Below are 19700 nucleotides of genomic sequence, written 5' to 3'. Positions count from 1 at the left end.
TTCCAGCACTGCTGTTAGATCAAGAGCAACAGTTAACTGAAACATGACAAGCAACTGTTAAAAATACTCCACTATCAAACATCAGCTGGGGACACCGAAAGGAAGAGTTGATGCTTAGAAATAAAAGACAATGTAAAAATTAAACAAACAACCCATTAGGACTCTTACAGGGGTTTTTTTTTTTTGCTTTCTCCAAGTTTCTTATGTTAAATCACACAATAAACATTTTTTTTTACCTGGAGAAGTTTAATCTATGTGCAGAAAGGGAATGAAGAGGCCGATTCAGGGATATGTGGTTTTTTTTTATTTTCCTTTCCTTTCCTGGAGGTCTCTCTTTTATTTTCTTTCCAGGTATTGATTCTGAAAGTGATATCACACCAGAAGGTGCATTGATATGGTGTTGAGTAACAGAAAACTGCAAAGACTCCTTACAGTATAATCAAAGCTCCTGTCCAAGCCCCACACTCTGATGAAATCCAATCAATAGGGACGATTAAATGACACATACAGAGCCATCAATATTAAATACAGTCCATTTCCTGTACAAGAACAGGGCAATGTAAAGTGGACGAGATAAAACTTGAATAGGCAGGTTATTTACGATGCTTGTACAGTGTTTAAGCAGTGATGAAAGTTGGAAGCAGGCATCATTTGCATATTAAGCAGAAAAGCAAATAAACATTTCAATGCACATTAAATGCAGTTTGGTGGGTTTGAGATGTTTTAAAATAGTAACTTTTTAAAGGTTTTTTTTTTTTTTTTTTTTTAGGAGCAATGTCAGGTAGGAATTAACTCCAAAATGAAAAATCATGGATTCTACCACTCCATGATTTTAATGGGTCATTTGGTTCTTACAGAGCTTCATCAGAAGTCTAAAATCATTTCCCTTTTGCCTGCACAGTGAAAAAGAAGATCTGTGCTAATTCCTTGCAACTTCAGCCTGTGTTCTGACTCCAGAGGTGAGGCAGAGCTCTCCAGGAAGTGCTGCAATTTTCCACTGCAAGCAAACATGCAATATTTGGATGATTTTGTTCGGTAACACAAACACTTAGGCACATCCGTGATGAAAAACAGGGCAAGCCAGCCAAGACCCAGAGCAGCAGCTCCACCTGGCATGGTGCGCTGCTGTGGGATGAAAGGTTAGCGGCATGGATCCAATTATGGGACGGTCACATTGGCTTGGCAATGCCCTTGGCAGGACCTGTTAACTTCTGGGTTCAGGCTGGCATAGCCTCAGCTGGACCTGAGCAGGCACTTCCAAAGCTGAGGGTCACTGTGGCGGAGCAAACTCTGCTCAACTTGAGTACACCAGCTTCACAGCCACTGGCAAACACCTTCATTTTTATGCTAAGTAGAGTGAAGGAAGTGCTCACCTCCTATGCTGTTCCTGACATTATCCTTTCTGTTCTAAAACTGATCTGAGGAAGATAGAAACATAAAGGTGACTGTAGATATGAGACAAAGAAAGTCCTAGAGACAAAGACTCTTCCTCCCAACAAGTCACTCCCAGCAAGGGTGGTGCCTGTACCAAGCACATGCCAAACACATTTGAGGTGTTCAGATCAGGCCCAGCAAAGGATGGTTTTCCTTTGCTGAATTCCTTTGTGATCTTGCTTTCAGAGATGCACTGTGGTGCTCTCCCAGGGCTAGGGAGAGTCCACCAGCTCAGAGTGATACCTTTTGGTGAACTCCCTCTACCTCTCGGCTGTGCCACTCAAAATGCTTTCACTGGTTCTTACAGAGTCCATATGATGCAGCCTATGGACAACATCCTTAATAAGCCCAGTTTCCTTTCTTGACGTTTTTCTTCATAGGGTGACCTCTCAACGTAGAGGTGGGAAAATGAGAACATCTGAGATCTGCCAGCAAAAGCAACCGATTGATAAAAATACAGAAATCTTTAAAAACATGGATCTCCAGCAATATGTGTACTGAGACCACACTGCCTTTTGTTCTTGAAAAGTAAGAGAAAGGATGAATGAATTCACTTCAGAGGGTAGGCAAACAAAAGCAGCAGCAGGCGGGTAGGAAAAGGTGCTGCTGTGCTACCCCTTAGCTCCACATTAGCTTTTCACACATGAATCTTCATCATATTGATTGGTAAATATATCTTCTTTTCTCCCCCTTTTAGCATTAATTCATTCTTTTTCAACATTAAACTTTCACAGTCCTTTTTGAAGCTAATAGATAAAATGCCTTATCACCAAGACTTGTACTGGTTTTAATGGAAATCTAGGGCTGTTCACAAGTTTAAAGTTAATCACATATTGATGTCCTTTGTTGTACTGGGCCATAAATGTTTGGTATCTTCAGGATGAAAAACCTTCATCTTGACACAATTTTCAAGGATTTTTTTTTTTTTTTAAAAAACAAACTCCTCAATAAAAGTTTTATAGAGAAAGTGAGCCTGAAAAATGTTCTTGGAGATGACACTACTCTCTGCCAGGACACTTTCACAAATAGTGTGGGGACAGCAGGTTGTTTGCCAATGGAAAGCTACTTTCTCTTGACAAAATTGAAAATTGATGACAAAGTGATTGGGTATTTCTCAAAATGCTGTCAAATGTAATGACATTGGGTGTGTTCCAATTAGCTTTGTAGGCTTTCAAGCTACAGCTCTCTCTCTCTCCTTGCCTTATGTGTAAAAACTTTGCGTTGTGAGTCAGTCCTGCTGAAGGACAGCTAGAACTGCTACAGATACCAGTTTTTTTCTAGGGAATAAGACCGAGCTGACATATCTAGTCTTGACTAAATAAGAAACTTTCACTTTGCAAAACCTGAGCTTTCTTCTCTGGTTTGATGTGGTGTTATAGACGCGTAGTGCGGGTTTGTCGGTCACCTTGCATGGGTATGGCAGAGAGTGCAACAAGGCAATTCATTTTAATTGGTCAATAATTAACCAGACCCTTATGAGATGAGAGGTGTCACAAGCCCTGGGATGTACTGAGCATCCCGCCACCAAGAGCAGAGGGGAGAGGGAAGAAGACAAAAGCTACAGCAACTTCAACATTGGTCCTCTATACGCTGACGGAGCCAGTAACGAAGGTCTCCCTCTTTCCCTCGCTATCTAAAGTACAAACAACATAAAGCCAGGATTGGATTGATATGGAATGCTACATAAAATGTTTGCTTATAATTATTTCTAGCACTCTTTTGAAGCTTAGGGATAAAACATTTCTAATTATTCATCAGGCCGTTGGAACTCCTAGGCCTCTGTAATAGGAATTTAGCAGAACAACAAATAACATACAGGGATCCAGATGAAAGGAGTGAATTTGAAGGGATTATTACCATAAAAAAGCAAATGACTATTTGATGGAGTTACAACAATACAGAGAGTCAGACAGGGATAGAGAAATAATGCTAATTGATAAATACATAGCTGCTCAAGCTTTAATTTGAGCTGCGGAATAGTTGTAAAACGAGTGATACCTGTAATTTCCTTTTTAAAGAGATCACCCTGTTTGAAATGCATATATAAGGAAAAAAAAAACACCCTTCAAATGCATCTTTTCTGCACGCCTCCTCTGTCTTCCCCACTTGCCATGGGACATTACTGTCACAGTAAGTAATTCTTTAAAAGGCAGGACCAGAAATTTGTTATGGTCTCGGCTGGTTTAGAGCTGCGTGAAGATTTGCACCCCAGTTTAGGATGGGAGCCAGTACATCTTCTGCAGGATCCTGTAATCTGCACATATGTGAAGCCATAGGAAGCAAGAGTCATTCAAGGAGCCCACCAGATTTTTCTTTTCACTACGATATAGCAAAAAAATAAATAAAAAATCCTTGTGTTATCTTAGTCAGGTTCAAAACATGGCAAAGTGAAAAGCAAAACAGAGCAACAACAACAAAAAACCCCAAACCTAACACAAAATAACCCCCCCAAGTCACTCAAGGCTGGATTTGTGAACATTTGGAGGTGCCAACCCAGCCCTTATTTTTCTAGAAGGAAGAGCTTTTGGCAGTCTGTCTTCGGTAAGGACCCACAAAAGGTCTAAGTGGAACTTAAAACACAAAATGGGATAAATCTTCAGCATTCAGTTCTGTTCTAGCTATATCGTTACTGCTGCAGTAGTGGTTTCCCATAAAGACAGTTTGCTGAGGGTCCAGAAGCTGTCTTGCCTGAAGGAGGGAAGGAAATAAATCTGACTTTGTACATACATGCAAAAAAAACCCAACACAGATAGGAGACTTACCAGCTACCCCGCAAGCTGTGTGCTTCATTATATCACAAATATCGTTTTAAAGGGCAAAGATATGCAAAGCAGATGTATTGTAACTATCTCTAAATCAGAATTTCAATGTAAGGCGTTCTCCAACAGCTCAATACAGTCCGTGAGAAGCTTTCTTCCCCTCCTTAATGAAGGTAAAAACGTTAGCATTATAAATTGCAGCTTAGAGAAATTATGTTCAGACTTTAAAAAAAAAAGAAAGAAAAAAAAAAGAGAAGAGAGAAAGCGTTTGCACTAGATTAGCAGGGGTGGATCGTCTTGTTGAGAGTTGTGCTGCCAAAGCCTATTAAAGTAATTCACGTTTTATACATAGACATTACCATTTCCTCTGAACTATAACGTCCTTGGAGTATTACTCCACAGAGACATCCAAAATCCACTTTAGACGGGGCACAAAGGCACAGTTTGAGATTTACCTGTGTGACTTGTCTTGCAGGTGACAAGCATTAAGGAGGAAAATCTTTGCTTCTGTCAGATAAGCAGGAATTCTTGGTTTCTTAATTCACTTGGAAAGAAAGGATAATTACCTGAACTAAATTTCTGCGCCCATCTCGAATGGACTCTAGGGACAATCCTGCAGATTAATGCTCTAAGAACATAAGATTCAGAAAGGGAACGTAGGGATGTATGAAATAGGATCGCTTTTAACAACCTGGATCAAAAACTGTATCGGGAACCAAGGGGAGGGAGAAGCAGAGGAAGGGGCAAATCCAGCACGGCATTAATGAGTTTTGCTGCCTCAGCAGAATCAAATTTTGACAATAATAATGACTTGTAAAGGCTGACTTTTTTTTTTTCCACTTTATTTCTTTTTTTTCTTTTCTCCCCTGCGTTCTGATGGATTTGAGAGGTTTCCATGACCTGAATGTTTCAGGCAAGATCCTTAGGTGATATAAATCAAGATAAATACAGACAAATTCATCCCTTCCCACCCTCCACAGCTTTTCTGCTCACCTGCTGTAACGTAATAATTAATATATATATTTTTTTATTCTCTGTTTCATGTAATGCTGCCTCTGCCTCAAATTGTTTTGGGTTTGTTCCTTTTTGTTGCTGTTGTTGTTGGTTTTGCGCCGCCTCTCCTAAGTAAATCTGGGCCGTGGTTACTTTAAAAATGAAATAAAGCTTGTGTTCATAGTGACAGTCAATAACACTACAGCATTATAATCAATTGCTATTTGTAGCAGCAGGACTAGCAGTGGGGGCAGATCAGTGCAAATTACTGTCACTGTGTGCTGGCGTGTAGCGCAGCCAGCCTGCATCACGGAAAACAAATGACACCATATTCAACGGGGGCAGACAGTACTTAGTCATACCTGTGCGATGGCAGAGCAGAACAAGCCAGCTCCAAAAAAACAAATGGGAAAGTGGTCCTAAACCTGTGGGATCGCTAGGGAAGAGAAAGGGATTAATCCAGCGACGAGTTGCGCTGCTAAGATGCGAGGCTAAACGCTCCTGCTTTCGCAGCGGGCTGGAGAATGGAGGATTACAAGTATCTGGGGATCTACAAAAAGGTTAGATAGCTTTTTAGTGAACACCGATGACGTCTCTGTTGCAGTTTAAACTGATGGTTTGTACAGGCGCCTGTAAGCCGTGGGGGTCTTCAGTTCAAAACACCTGTTATGATCAATAAGGATGCCAAAATGAAATATAATAGCTCCCCCCCTCCTCCTCCTTCCTATAGAAACAGGAGTGTTGTTACTGCTATAGATCACAGCAACGTAATTTTTTGCCTGTGTTTCATTTGAGAGAAGAGATCCAGGCTCTGATCTCAGTGGGGGAGCGAGCTGTTATCTCAGAGCTCTGGTCTGGAAGCAGCAGGTCAAACAGGTAATTTTAAAGATGGAGCTACTCAATTCTTTGTGTTTCGGCACCTCTGTCTCTATGAATTAGGTAATTTATTTGGAACCCCTGTGACTAAAGGAGAAATGCAAATTGTGTTTAGCGGGTGAGAGAAAGAACTCGCTGTGGACCAAGTCCATGTCCTTTGGAAAACAAAGCCTTGGCCAGCAGGGCAATGTATGCTTATGAAATTACATCTGATTACCTGACTGAAGGATTTCATATTGATCTGGGGAATTGCTACACAGACCGCACTGCAACGCGTAGTCCTCCGTTTAGCCTTCACACGGAGAGATCAGGACGTGGGAAGTTAAAAAATAAACAACCCACCTCCAGGACCCTCCACCTCCTAATGCACCCCAGCCCAGGAGAAACGCATCTCCTGGAGAAAGAGTGATCCAGCAGCAATGCCAATGCAAACACTGAGCTCACTTCTGGGACTGCCGCAAAGGATGACAATTTATTGCCCGTTTTAATGATACAGTTTGCGATATGCATACTTGCCAACTGGGAACTGGAGTGAGATCAATGAGTTATTTTACATAGGTCCCTGTATTCTGGGCCAGAATGAAACCGTTGACCTAGAGGTGAAAGTCTCTAATTTTATTTCTAGTCCCTCTGAGTCATGTAGTCACCAGAAATAACACTGACAGCAATAAAACCCAGCAAACAAACAAAACTAAGCAAACATCAAATATTAAGGAAAAAGATTTTGCCACAAGAGGCTCAGCGCACGTTTTGTGAGACCACGTAATCTCTGACAGTGAAATCTGGATCATAAAAACCCCTTCTCTCCCTCCTGGAGCCCAGTATTCTTCTCTGAAGACAAACTCTTAATAATAAATATTTTTTGTGCCCGTGGAGCTTTGTGCAAAGTCAGACATGATATTTTTGGCAATATCTGAATGCCAGTAGGAATCTGAGAGAGTGTCACATACCGTCCACACGCTGGGCGCTTGGTGAAAGCCATGCCTTTGAATTTACATTGACACATAGGCGATGGGCTGAGCTGAGCAGAGCAGACCCAGAAGTGCAGGAAATGCCCTCATGCTCAGATTTTTGCATGGGGATCCCACCTTTGATATCTGCTTTGACTTGTGAGCTGAATTACAGGTCGCATAAAGCTGTAGGATCTCTGTCCACCTTCCTATTTCCAGTCCTCTCTCCCTCCTCTGCTTTTAGATCCAAAGTTTTTTCCTGTTTAGCAAGACCAGAATTACTGCTTCTTATTATTACTGCTATTAATATTATGAATAATCATCATCATCATCATGGATTTTTCGCTACCCCTTCAGAGGGTAGTTTCCAAAGGAAATTTCTGTGTCTATTCCTGGCTAGCAGGCTTACCAGTTTGGGAAAAATAATCTTCCACTCAAAGGTGGTTTAACTTCAAATAAGGACTTTTTTGGCTCAGAGGTTACTAAGGAAAATTGCTTCGTTTTGTAACCGTAATTCCTATATTTAAATAAATGGGATTTTCCTTCAGAGAGGTTTGAACTATGGAATTTTCCTTTGTCAGGCAAGAATCAATGCTGTGTTTGCTGCTAATCAAACCAAATACGTTAGCTGAGAAGGAAAATGAGTTAATTTTGAAGGACTTCCATACTAAAATTAGTTTTGAGTACAAGAGAAGAGGACTTAATCTCATTTACTTTTTTCTTAAATTTTAGGTTTTATACATCTCTGTTACTTTGCAGACTATTAAGGAATCAGCCCCTGTTGGTATACATAAGTCAGCTTCATGTGATGTGCATTTCAGATCTGATTCAATCACCAGTGAAGGCAAAGGGGGTTAGATTAAAATTTTACAGTATGTGTTTTTTAAGGTCTCAGGCAACAAAGATTCAGCCCTGCAACGCCCTGAGATCAACCACTAATTTCAGAAAACTAGCATACTTGCAATGAAATCACCACATTCTGCAGCCACAAAATATTTTGCAGAAGAGGGGGTTGAGATGCTGCTATTAGCTTGGTTCGACCTGATTTTGCTTTACACAAACACAAGATGTCAATGGGAGACACCGACAGTGGGTCTCATCGCTCTGGAATTTGATATCACTGTGGGGTTTTTTTAAAACATAAGAGAAAAATGCATAGCATCAAACAAATGCACTGCCTTTTTCTTTAATTTTTCAGTAAACTAATCTCATTATGACTAATATTGAAAATACTGTACATCACTGCAGAGTACAAGCACTGAATTCCTAATGTTGCTATACATTGCATACCCCTGAAACCACATAAACACATAATTATCTTAAAAACAAAACAAAACCCCAAAACTGTTCTGTTCCAGAAAGACTGTGTTTACTTAGGGTTTTTTTTTTTTGTTTTTCTGGTGTTTGGGGAGTTTGAGTTGAGCTGCAAAGTTATCAACAATCAATACACATTTTGCTGCAGTGGATAGTGTATTTTTCACCTGTTCTGAGGAGCCCACCCACCTGGATACACAGCACAATATTATCCCTAACATTATCAAAAAAATAAACTAGGTATTTTAATTAGCTTAAAAGGGTCAAATGGCAGGGGGAAAAAATTACCTGCAATACAAAAACTCTGGCTATTATAATGATACAGTGTGCAATTCAATATATCTGTTTAGATATTGACCTTCTTCATTATTAATGGCTTTGAAAAGGGTACTGCTGTCTTGCAACTCCTTAACAGGTGGAAGCCACTGGAAACCTAACATTTATCGGTTTCTATATGCCAGATTACTTCCAAACTAAAAGTCAATGAAAATATGTTTGCAGCCTGAATTTAATAGAGAGCTTGGATTTTTTCGTGGGGTATTTGGTGGGGGGTTTATTGCCTAAAGCTGCTATATTACTCTCTCTCCTCTTCCTCCCCCCCCCAAAAAGATACTACTGTGCAAGAAGGATTTAATTCCCATTAAATGTGTGTCTTTTTTTGCTACTTGAGGAAGTTCATTTGGATATGAAGCATTTGGAAAGTCCCTGTCTATCCATCTGAAACAGCCTTCAGCTTCAGAAAAGCTGTAGTCTCTTTGGGTGAGATCTTTGGTGAACCAAAGTACCAACTAGATACTACATAATTTCCAATCATCTGAATCCCTAATTTCACAGCATTAATCACAAAAAAATATTAAAAAAATATATCTTTTCTGTATATTCACCTTTAAAGACTTATTTTCTTTCAGACACTATGCTTACATGCAATCCCAAAGCAGAGCCCAGGACCTCCCACACTCAAACACCAGAAAGTCTATAAAAGGGAATTTTAGCCTTCATCTTATTTATCTTGTTTTGTCTTACACTGAAAATTAACATGTGTTTTCTTGATGAAAGAAAAAATACTCAAACAGCACAAGGTATAGCTGGTTGGACTTTAACTTGTGTATTTTTTTTTAATTTCAGAATGTTTTTTTGATTAATTTATATATAAAGAAATAAATGCATTTCATGTCCCCCAGTATTTTAAAACACATTTATCAGTCGGTTTATGTCTGAAGATCTCATTTTTTCCCCCTCACTTTTATTAATTATGTAACAGAACAAAAATGACCATAAAACCGAGTTGTGCTTTTTTTTTTCCTGTGGAAAAATCAGTTAAATATAAACCAATGTTTTACCAAATATCTTGTGAATATTTCCCCTGAGGGTCAGATCCCGTGTGACTTTCAACATAGCAGAAAGAATTTATGTGTAAATCAACCATCAAGCAGAAAACAACAAGAGAGACAAGAGGGAAAGGAAAAAAAGAAACCAAAAAACAAACCAGAACCCCCACCAAATAAATAAAAAGAACAAATTTCAAATCATTAGATCTCAAAATTCCAAACATACTATAAGAAAGGCTGCAATAAAGAGTTATCTACATATCTTTTCCTATGGTTGCTTTACTGAAAGCTTTAAAAGGCAAATGTACTACACTTCTATTAGGAGAAACCATGAAAAATAGCCATGACCTCATTTGTAAGATCACCAAATATTAGCATTTCCCTTTATTCTAATTGTCACTCTATTTACATATATTATGCTATATTCAATATACACTGATGTTTAACTGTTTTGGAAGTGCTGGCCTATCATCAGGAAACAGATGAAAGGAGATTTTTGATTCTTTTAAAATATTGGTTCTAATTTTAAAAGTCTGTTTGCTATTAACTTGGGTAGGGAATTTATATATTTTTTATATATATATATATATGTATATTGTGGTGTTCTCCTAGCCCAGAAACAGTGAAAACATACTGTTCAAATTTCAAATGTAAGTCAACTTCCACTGATACCATGATACTGTGATAATTTAATTTACTGTTACTATTACTATTTAATTTCCTATCATTTACTTCCTACGAATGGCACTTGAAGATGCACCAGCGAGACAAATAAAATCTGCAACTTGTCAGCTGTAGATCTCTTCTTCATCACAGATTTCATCTCTTAATTGATCCAGGTCCCAGCATGATGTACTGTCTGCAGTACAGAGGAAAGCTTTGCTGGTGGCACAAGCTTTTCATGGAGCTGACCTGTTTCTATCCATTGGGTCAAGTGGAAATAGGGGGGGAGTAGATATACTACAATCTTCTATAGGAAAGAAGGTCTTTTTCCTTCTTGGCTTGGAGGCAGAGAAGGAAATCTGAGCTCAGGTCTGCATGGGGCTTTCCTCCTGTTAGGTTTTCTCACGGGAAGTTGCTCCAGCGTTTTGGCCAAGGAATTCCTGAGTTCATCGCAACCACAATTTCATCTGTGAGTATTCTCATCCTTCCCAAATGAGTTACAATTGTCAATTGAGCTGTAAAACACAGGCAACCTCTTGAACTTCAGCTATTTTTAAAGTCCAGCTAGATTGACGTTCTGTTATTTTTGTGCTTTTTTCCTTTTTTTTTTCTGACTTTTTTTGTTGCCAACCAAACCCAAGAATTGAACATGATAAAATAATGTGTCTATTTCCCTCAAAACTGCAGCAAAATGCTGATGAAGTCAGAAGAAAGCCTACTCTGATGGTCTTATGGCATCAAGAGCTCTAGCTGACCACACAGACTTCTGACTGCATCTTGAAAATAAATCTGAACTCCGATCTTAGTGTTTCACAGATGTAGGGGTTTTTTGTTGGCAGTGGGTTGGGGTTTTTTTGGGGGTTTCTTTTTCCTTAGAAGAGCTAAATCATAGCATCATAGTTCTAGGTTGATTGAGACATAGGTTATGACTTGCAGATTACCCAGAACTGGCGCCAGCACAGCACTTACATGCATTTCCAAGAGGCGTGGCTGAAAACATGTAAGAGAATTTGACTCAGTAAAAGCATATTCAGTTGTGTTCAAGTGATGGCTCTCATTTTCTTGGAGTACCATGTGTTCCAACACAATGGTTAAGGGTGAATTATTGCTGCTGAGAGAAGCACTATCTTTCTGGTGACTCACTGAAGTCTCTGGCCTGGGCTTCAACAGAGAAGTTCTGTCATCAGACTAGGAACAACTTTTTGTTTCACGTGAAACATGCTGACTGGACTGAAAGTCTTTGAACAATGCATGTAAATGTACCCAAAGATAGATGCTACATTATATCCAAAATGAACAGTTCGTTTGTGAAGCTGGGCTTCAGCAAGAATCCTGATGCCGCGGGTGAAGGCAGTGGGCTGGGAGTCAGGAGGTCTGGGTTGATCCCTCAGCTTTGCCAGTTTTCATGTCACGGTAGGGATGAGCTCTCCAAGTCCCCAGAGCAACTTATCTTCTAAGTTTGGGTGAAAATTTGCATGCAGAGCTTATTTAATGTCATCTATACTATTGCACAAGTGGGTAGAAAATACTAACGCTTTGTTTCTGGCACCCCTTGTTTGCACACGTGTATGTGTGCTGTTTAAAGCCACTACATTTTCACCTTTCCACTAATTTTTTCAGCAGCAAAGTACAGTCATTGTCATCAAGAGGTGGGGGAGGAAAGCAGGACCACCTACTAGACACGGCTGCAGTCCTAATTCGGTGAACCCATGTGAATTAACCCACTGAGGTCACGGCCTTGATAATGAAGGATCAGATACGGTGGCTCCTATTCAAAACAATAGACAGTGAAAGCAGAATATTCTGCCTCCTGCCTTCAGGAGCCTGTGCAGTCAGGATGTCTTTCCTGCTCTCAGGAGCTATAGGAAGTGGCAGAGAGGGAGAGCGGAGCCGTTTCACAACTTGCGGGATCATGGCTGGAAAAAAGCAGGGGCAGGAGCCTGTTTTCACGTCTCCTAACGTCCAGAGACAGGAATAGGAGGGGATGGCAGGAGAATATTCTGTACCCTTATAAGAAAAAAAGGGAATAATGATGCCTGACATTTAAATCGCTCCCCCTGGCAATAAGCAAATGATGGAATACTTGGGGGGGGTCAAATCCTGCCAGCAGTATCCAGCACCAGTAAGGTGGCGCTCAGCAGGAGTATCTTTTTTCAGCATCTCCGTGTTAGGGATGCGGCTCCTTAAGTGCATTTCCCGGTGCCCCCAGAGGATATCTGACTACGGCGGCACTTTGCAGTGCCCTCAGCGACGGCCGCTGGAGCATTGCACCTCTCCCTCCATGCCCTGGGAGGCTGTGGCTGCAAAAGCCATAATTTAGCCTTTAATATTTTGATACTTAACGTGAGGGATTTCCCTTTTACTGCACATTGATTTGCTCTGATCGAGGCACGAAGCCGTGCAGGTTTGCCTGCGTTTCCGACGATTTTAGTCTAAAAACATGCAAATCCCACAGCGCATCCCCCCCACCCCCCCTGTTTCTTTGGCATTATGTCTGCAGAACAGTGTCACGAAGGATGACACCTCTTCCACAGGAAACCAGAGAAATATCTTCTGCAGCATGTGAGATTTTGAACCAAAGCTTCCCTGTGACACGAGCTGTTGAACTGTCTCCATAGAGTTCTGTTTTAATTTGAACTAGTCTTGCCACTCCATCATAAACAACACCATCCAAAATGCTAGGCAATAATTAAATTTCACCGGGAAAGTAATAATTAATAAGGGCACAAGTAAGCTGCCTCTTCATTTAAAGAATATTTCTTTGCCATTTATGTTTGGCTCATCTGAATAGCCCGTGAGTTGGGGAGATTAACAAATTATATTGAAGCCTCCTACTTTGGAGGTATTACCAGCGAAAGGACTCTCACACAGTCTTATAATTGTGTGGTTTTAAAATGCATCATGAAAATGTTATCTTCCTATCTAAAATATTCCCTTTGAACTAGATAGCTTTCAGATTTGTTTAATAAGATGGTGCTATTTTGAAGTATAACTTAAGCCAGCCTCTGTCTCAAGCCTATAGACTGAACGTATTTTAGAAAAATAAAATTATAATATAAAGAAAGTAATAATCAAAGACAAAAAAAGGGGTGAGGAGGAGGATTTACCTTCAGCTTGAAGAGACATAACGACATATTTTCAAACCCTGCATGGTCTGGATTTATACCGGACTATCTTATGCTAGGATAAATATATGATCCTATTTTCCAAAATATATTCTGATAGCTAAAATATATTTAAGCTGCCCTCTGTCCTTCTCTTTTGCAGCTGCGTGCCTGCCCACAGAATATGGGCTATGCACATGCATATTTATTCAAATTTCTTTTTTCTTTTAGACATTCCTGCAGCTCTTTTGTTGGCCAACTGTAAACTGATCACTTACAATTGTACTTGAGTGTTTAGTGACCAGAAAATGTACAAATGCTGCTGCTGCCAGAGTAACTGAAAGTGCACAAGCAGATTGAGGGAAATACTACAGGCAAAAATTAGCCATCATTAGTTACCCCTGCTAATATTGCAGAAAATTGAAATGCTTGCCTCACTGAGAATTGAAGAGCATTTCTGAAGTTTATCCAGAACAAAATATCTGACTTTTAAATACAAATAAGATATAAAGTGTTGCGCTGCATCGTTGTGCTGCACATTAGCAGTTTGCAGGAAAAATCGGCTAAAGCCCCTTCATGGGAATCAATCCCAGATAAATGCAGCCCCGTTAATTACGATTTTAACAGCTTCAGATGCCATTTTAGGAGGGGGGAGAGAAGACGAAGCAAACTGAGTTTCTGCTTACAATGATAAACATAGGACCATAAATGTCAGACAAAGGCCAAGAATGTTGCAGAGGACAGATTGCCAGAGAACCAGGTTAAATGTAAGGAATGTGTGTTGGGTTTTGTTCCAGAGGGGGGTTTCCACCTATCCCCCTGAAAACACCGTACTAAGTGTAAAATGCATTAATAGTCATATGAAATACCTTGGCCCTCATAAAAGATCCTAAGCTCCACCACTCTTTATGGTCAGGTTATGATCTGTATTTTACGTTTCTAACTGTTATCTTAGAAGAATAAAAAAATCATGCTGGATGATGCCACGCAGCAGCTAATCCTATATACATCTTGTTTAAATTTAAAGAGAGGCTTAATTAGGACACCTTTCTGAGGCATCCTAATCTCTTTTATCACTTTTTAGCTTTTCAAGCTCTCCTTTCACCCTAAAACTTGTCCCCAAATAATTTTTTCCCCGATTCATCCCAGGAAATAAATAAATAAATAAATAAAAATATATAAAATACATCACCTTTTTGGTGCTGTATCACCCTGGTTGTGCTAAGAGGTAACCTTCCACTGATGTTTTGGGTATTCTGTTTCACAGATGACCTTACTGTCGATATCTCTGTCAAGCGCGTTGCGGCAGCACCTGTTACAAGCGCTACGGGCTTCCATGCACATGTGGCACCATATTGGAATGATGCAGTTCATTTGGCATCGTGCAAGGAGGTAGGGTACATGTTGCCCAACATATTTAAACAGCATTATAGTTTGATCAAGGAAAGCTTTCGAAATAATTTTGCACAATGCAGAGGTTTGGGCATGGTAATATATAAACTGCAAAGGTTCCTTTTGGATCCTCATTACCAAAACCAATCAACCAAGGAGATAACATAGAAAAACATGCCATTCCTCCTCCTTTTTTTTAATAAGATAATGCCATTATACACAAGGAAAGATTAATAATTAACCACAGTGAAGGCACCTTTTTTAGAGCCATATGAGATATTAAAAAAAACCCCAACAAACCAACCCAGCAATTCCAATATTTCTGAAGCTGTTCTACTTCTTGGGAAAAATTAAAATGCTGAGAACTAAGTACCTCCCCAAATGCCAAGCTTTCAAAATAGGTACAAGAAATTGCTAAAATCATTTCCTGAACAAACAAAAAGCTCAACCCGTGTCTCCACATTCATACATCTTACATGTTCTCTTGTCTCTTCTCATTCACTTTAGGGTTTCAGCACCCGACTGTACAACAGCCACAGTTTTTCGTGCATCTCTCACATTAGAAATGTTTTTATTATTTCTGTAACACTAGCAGAAATGGTTGATTATTATTTCTATTAAACTTTGATTTGGAAGTGCAGGAAAAAAAAAAAGAAAGAAATATGAAATAAGACAAGCCACTTCAATCTTGCTTCCAAAGGTAATTAGAGTATCCAATTTGGTAACCATCTGTAAATACACAAAATCCACTTTCACTGAGCCAAATGGACAGGTGACATTACACAAATAGTATGGAGCTATTTGTGCATAATCCTAAGGAATCAGGTAAATCAGATCCAAAGAGAAATCAGGGAGCCACGAAGAAGCAACCAAACAACCAAGCCACCTCACACTAAAATAAAGCAGTGAGGTTTATAAGCAGATAGAGTGCTGGGGTACTGTTTGCCCCTGTAAACTGTGTCTCTCATATGCCCTTAGACCTACGCAGCTACAATAATGGAGATACTAAAAGGAAGGAAACACTCTGCAATTTTCTATTTAACATTTATACTTGGCAACCAGTGGGTAACATGAGATTTTTCAGAAAATACCTGACTGCAAAAAAAAAAATCTTTATAGTAATTTCAGCCCAGTGTGTCCTTACAAAAGCAGCAACACGACGAGCAGAACTAATCCTGTATCGCTTCTGCTTCAGACTCACCTCTGTGGCCGCTCGGACTTTGCTTTACATCTTTATACTTAGCTTGTCTCTGACCTGAAATAACAAAGCTTTGAACTTTTAACCGGAGGGGGGAAACCTCAGGCATTCGACTTTTAATCTTCTAGCTCGGCAGTTCTTACTCTGTCAATAATAAACACATTTGTTTTCTATGCCTTCTGCAGGCTCGGATACGCATCTATCCGTTCCTAAAGGATATATTGGCACTGGGCTATTAACGACCAATAATTCTGTGTGAGCCCAGTGTTGTTATCAAGGGGGGTGGGGAAACCAAACCCAGACCAAAAAAAAAAAAGAGCAGACCTCATATATATATAGAGATGAGAGTCAGAGATGTATCCACCAGTTGAAGGAGGAGAAAGTGAAGAAGCGCAGAGTGGGTGGCACTCTTTCTGGTGTGTTTATATTATTGTGGTATTAAATCTAGTTATATCATCACTTTCTCACTACCCAGGAGCGGGACAGATGGGAAAGCGTGGTGGGAGCGCACCAGGAATAACGTTGGCATGCATTGCTGGTGCGAGGTGAGGAAAGAGGACCAAGCTCCTTGCAGGTGAGCAGAACAGAGAAGATCACCAAAGGGATGGAGAGCAGTGCCCTCAAACGCCTTTTCCCAAGGAGTTCCACAGTGGCCGTATGGCTTTTCCCTCTGACACCACCAAGACATAAATCCTCCCCACGGCCCCTCACTGAGGATGTACGCTGCAAGGTTGTTTTTTCATGCTTCCCCCATGTATTTTTTAATCCCTGTGATTCCCCCCAAGGGTAAAGAAGAAGAAACTATTTTATTCTTTTTTTCTGCAGGGCTCTCTGCAGGGTTGGATTCATCTCCCACAACTCACAACTGGCTGGGATGAATGGACAGAGCCTAAAAAACACTTTCTCAACACATTCCTTTGCAAAAGGTATTTGCTGTGACAGCTTGGGAAGCTAAGCACACGTGTTATGGAAAAAATATAGGGAGAGAAAACAGCTGAAGGCCCATTGAATCTACATTAACAGTCTCACTGAAGCCAACTGGCTGAAGGAACGCCAAGTCGGGTTGTGTTATTGTCCACAAACCCTACTACAACAAGCCTTTTTTTTTGAAGATATACTTTCTACTTTTCAAAACAAGCAAAAATTAGGCTAAATCAGCTTCATCTCACAGATCCACGAGGTCTTGGGCTAAACTACAGCTAAAAACCGAGCTGATAGGTGTTAAAGACATACCACAATATTAATACACGGCGCTAGGCTATACGGCTTCACGGGAAAGTTACTGTAATTGGGATTTTTATCCCCTGGAAGTCAGAAAAAATTATTGACAGTTCCTGGGTCCTAAATGCATCACCGTTTCAAGTAAAATAACAAGCTTTGCCTCAGGCTGTAGTTCATGCTATGTGATCACTTGATACTTTGTCTATGTGGCTTCCTATGGCAAGAGAGAAAGGGAGAGAGACAGAGAGGAGCCTCTGTCGAACGAGGAGGGAGTCAACAGATCACTTCACAAGCAATTATTATTTTTATTATATTGTTTCAACATCATGATAATTAATGACTGGACTTCCCAACATGTTTGTGTGAATTCAGGGTCCTGATAAGAGCGGCTGCGCGGTGGGTGATTTATATTTGTTTCTGATATGGGTTTTTTTTTGCCCTGATGCTTAGCAGCAGATTGCCGTGCTGTAACTGCATTACTGTGGGGTAACTGGAAATGTTTTACAGACAAGTTCTGCCACTTAGCATACAACTGTAATAGGGCTCTATTATCCATTTTCAATCAATATTTAACCTTTTCAATAAACAACTTAAGTGTACTAAGCCAGAAGGAGCAAAGCTAATTGCCACATGATATATTTGGTTTCCAGGTATACTCGGCTAGCTAAAGTAAAGTTAATTAGGTTATAGGTAGCACAGCAGCATTTAGAAAAAAATATATCTTCTGCCTCATAAACCTTTTGTTCAGTCAATAGCATCAACGAATAGTTCTGGATGATGCCCTGTAATATGATGACTGCTACTTGAAAACCCGGCCTGTGCTTTTCGCCCTCACGAGTGCCATACGTTCCCAAACCGTATCTGGTAAATGATGGAAGAGGGAGGGTGGACACCACAGATCTCCCCATCCAGCCTTGTGTTTGCGTTCAGGATTACATTTGTGAGCCCAGCTGTAGGAAAGCCAATCCCCTTGGAAGAGCGTGACTCTATTCTGTGTAGCAGAAGCATTTTCAGTTCTTCTTTTTTTTCTTAGGAGAAGGTAGAAAACAAGAAATTAAGAGGCTTTATTGTTGCGCTATTAAAAAGCTCATTGTTTATGGCAACTTCACTGAAGCAATATAAGCTTGAAAATAACTGTTGTTCGTAATTAAAGGATGCTATTGTCCACTGTTCATATATGATTTCAGTTCCACTGCACCCTTCAGAAACCTTTTTGTTTTGGTATTGCAAGGCACAAACCAACAAATAACTTGTGCGCAGCCTTTCTTGGAAAGTCCTTGTTTCACTGGTAATTGCAACTGCCTTTCAGAAAGGTTTAAGTAGCTATTTTTAAAGGAGAAAAATAGCATTTTGAATTGACAATGTCAGTGTTAATAAAGAAAAAAATTTAAAAAAAGAACAAACCAAAGGAAAGTCTGCTTATTTCATTAGCATTTCATAGATACTATTTTGTTAGTGTCCATTTTATTAGTTATGTTATTAGTATTTCATCCATTGTAGATATATATTTTGTATTTGTTCATCTGATATGGTTCTCACTATGACATGAATTACAGATTATTTTCCAATTTATTTATTTTTTTATATAACGTACCACTAATAAATCCAGGGAAAAAAATCATTCTAAGGACCAATTATAAAATCATGATATGAATGCCTCTCTTTACTCAAGCAAGCAGTCTTGTTCAGCAAAAAATGAATTATTACCATCCATTTAACGGATGGGAGTCTTTCCCTGGATCAAGCTTTAGATCCCTGGCTTATTTGCCATAGTGAATACAGTATAATAGGGATTCCAGGGAAGTCAAATTGCAAGCCACGCAGCCATTTCAATAGGCCCTGAATGATCAACACGGATCTTTATTATTCGGGGGGCAATAATGCACCACCCTAGTTTGCTGAAAGTAGCTGCTCTGAATATGCTATAGTTTGGAGAAGACTGAACGAATGCATCTGTCTTCATGAATGGTGATTAAAAAAAATGAAGGCAAATCTTCTTACATCTTTTCTTCCTGACATTAGGTCATCACTTTATGGCCTTCTTTTCATTTGCACATCCATAGTAATTTCTATTTTGGGACACTATTGAAAATATGAGATTCGCTGGATCCAAATAGACATTCTTATAATAAGCAGATTGTACCCAGCTACAAAAGCTGCAGTATAATAAAACAAATCGTATGAATGTGAGAAGAATGTGTAAGAAGTTTCATCATATAAAAAAAAAAAAGACCAATAACATTAAGATGTTTTGTAAGGGGAAAACACTCCAAGCACTGTTCTTTGTTACTGTATAAAAAGCCTTTTTGCAATGGCTGTTCCTTGACACAGAGTCTTTATATGGGAAATAATTTATTGCCATACCTGTAACTGAAATAATGACTAAATCATTTTAAAAAAAGTCTCATAGCTCCAACGGAGTAAATCTTCTACAACTTGCTGCAGTGCTAATCGTAAGCATGTTATAC

The sequence above is a fragment of the Gallinula chloropus genome (assembly GCF_964237585.1).
Source record: "Gallinula chloropus genome assembly, chromosome: 5".
In the NCBI taxonomy this organism is placed as follows: domain Eukaryota; kingdom Metazoa; phylum Chordata; class Aves; order Gruiformes; family Rallidae; genus Gallinula; species Gallinula chloropus.
This window is presented reverse-complemented; position numbering follows the sequence as displayed.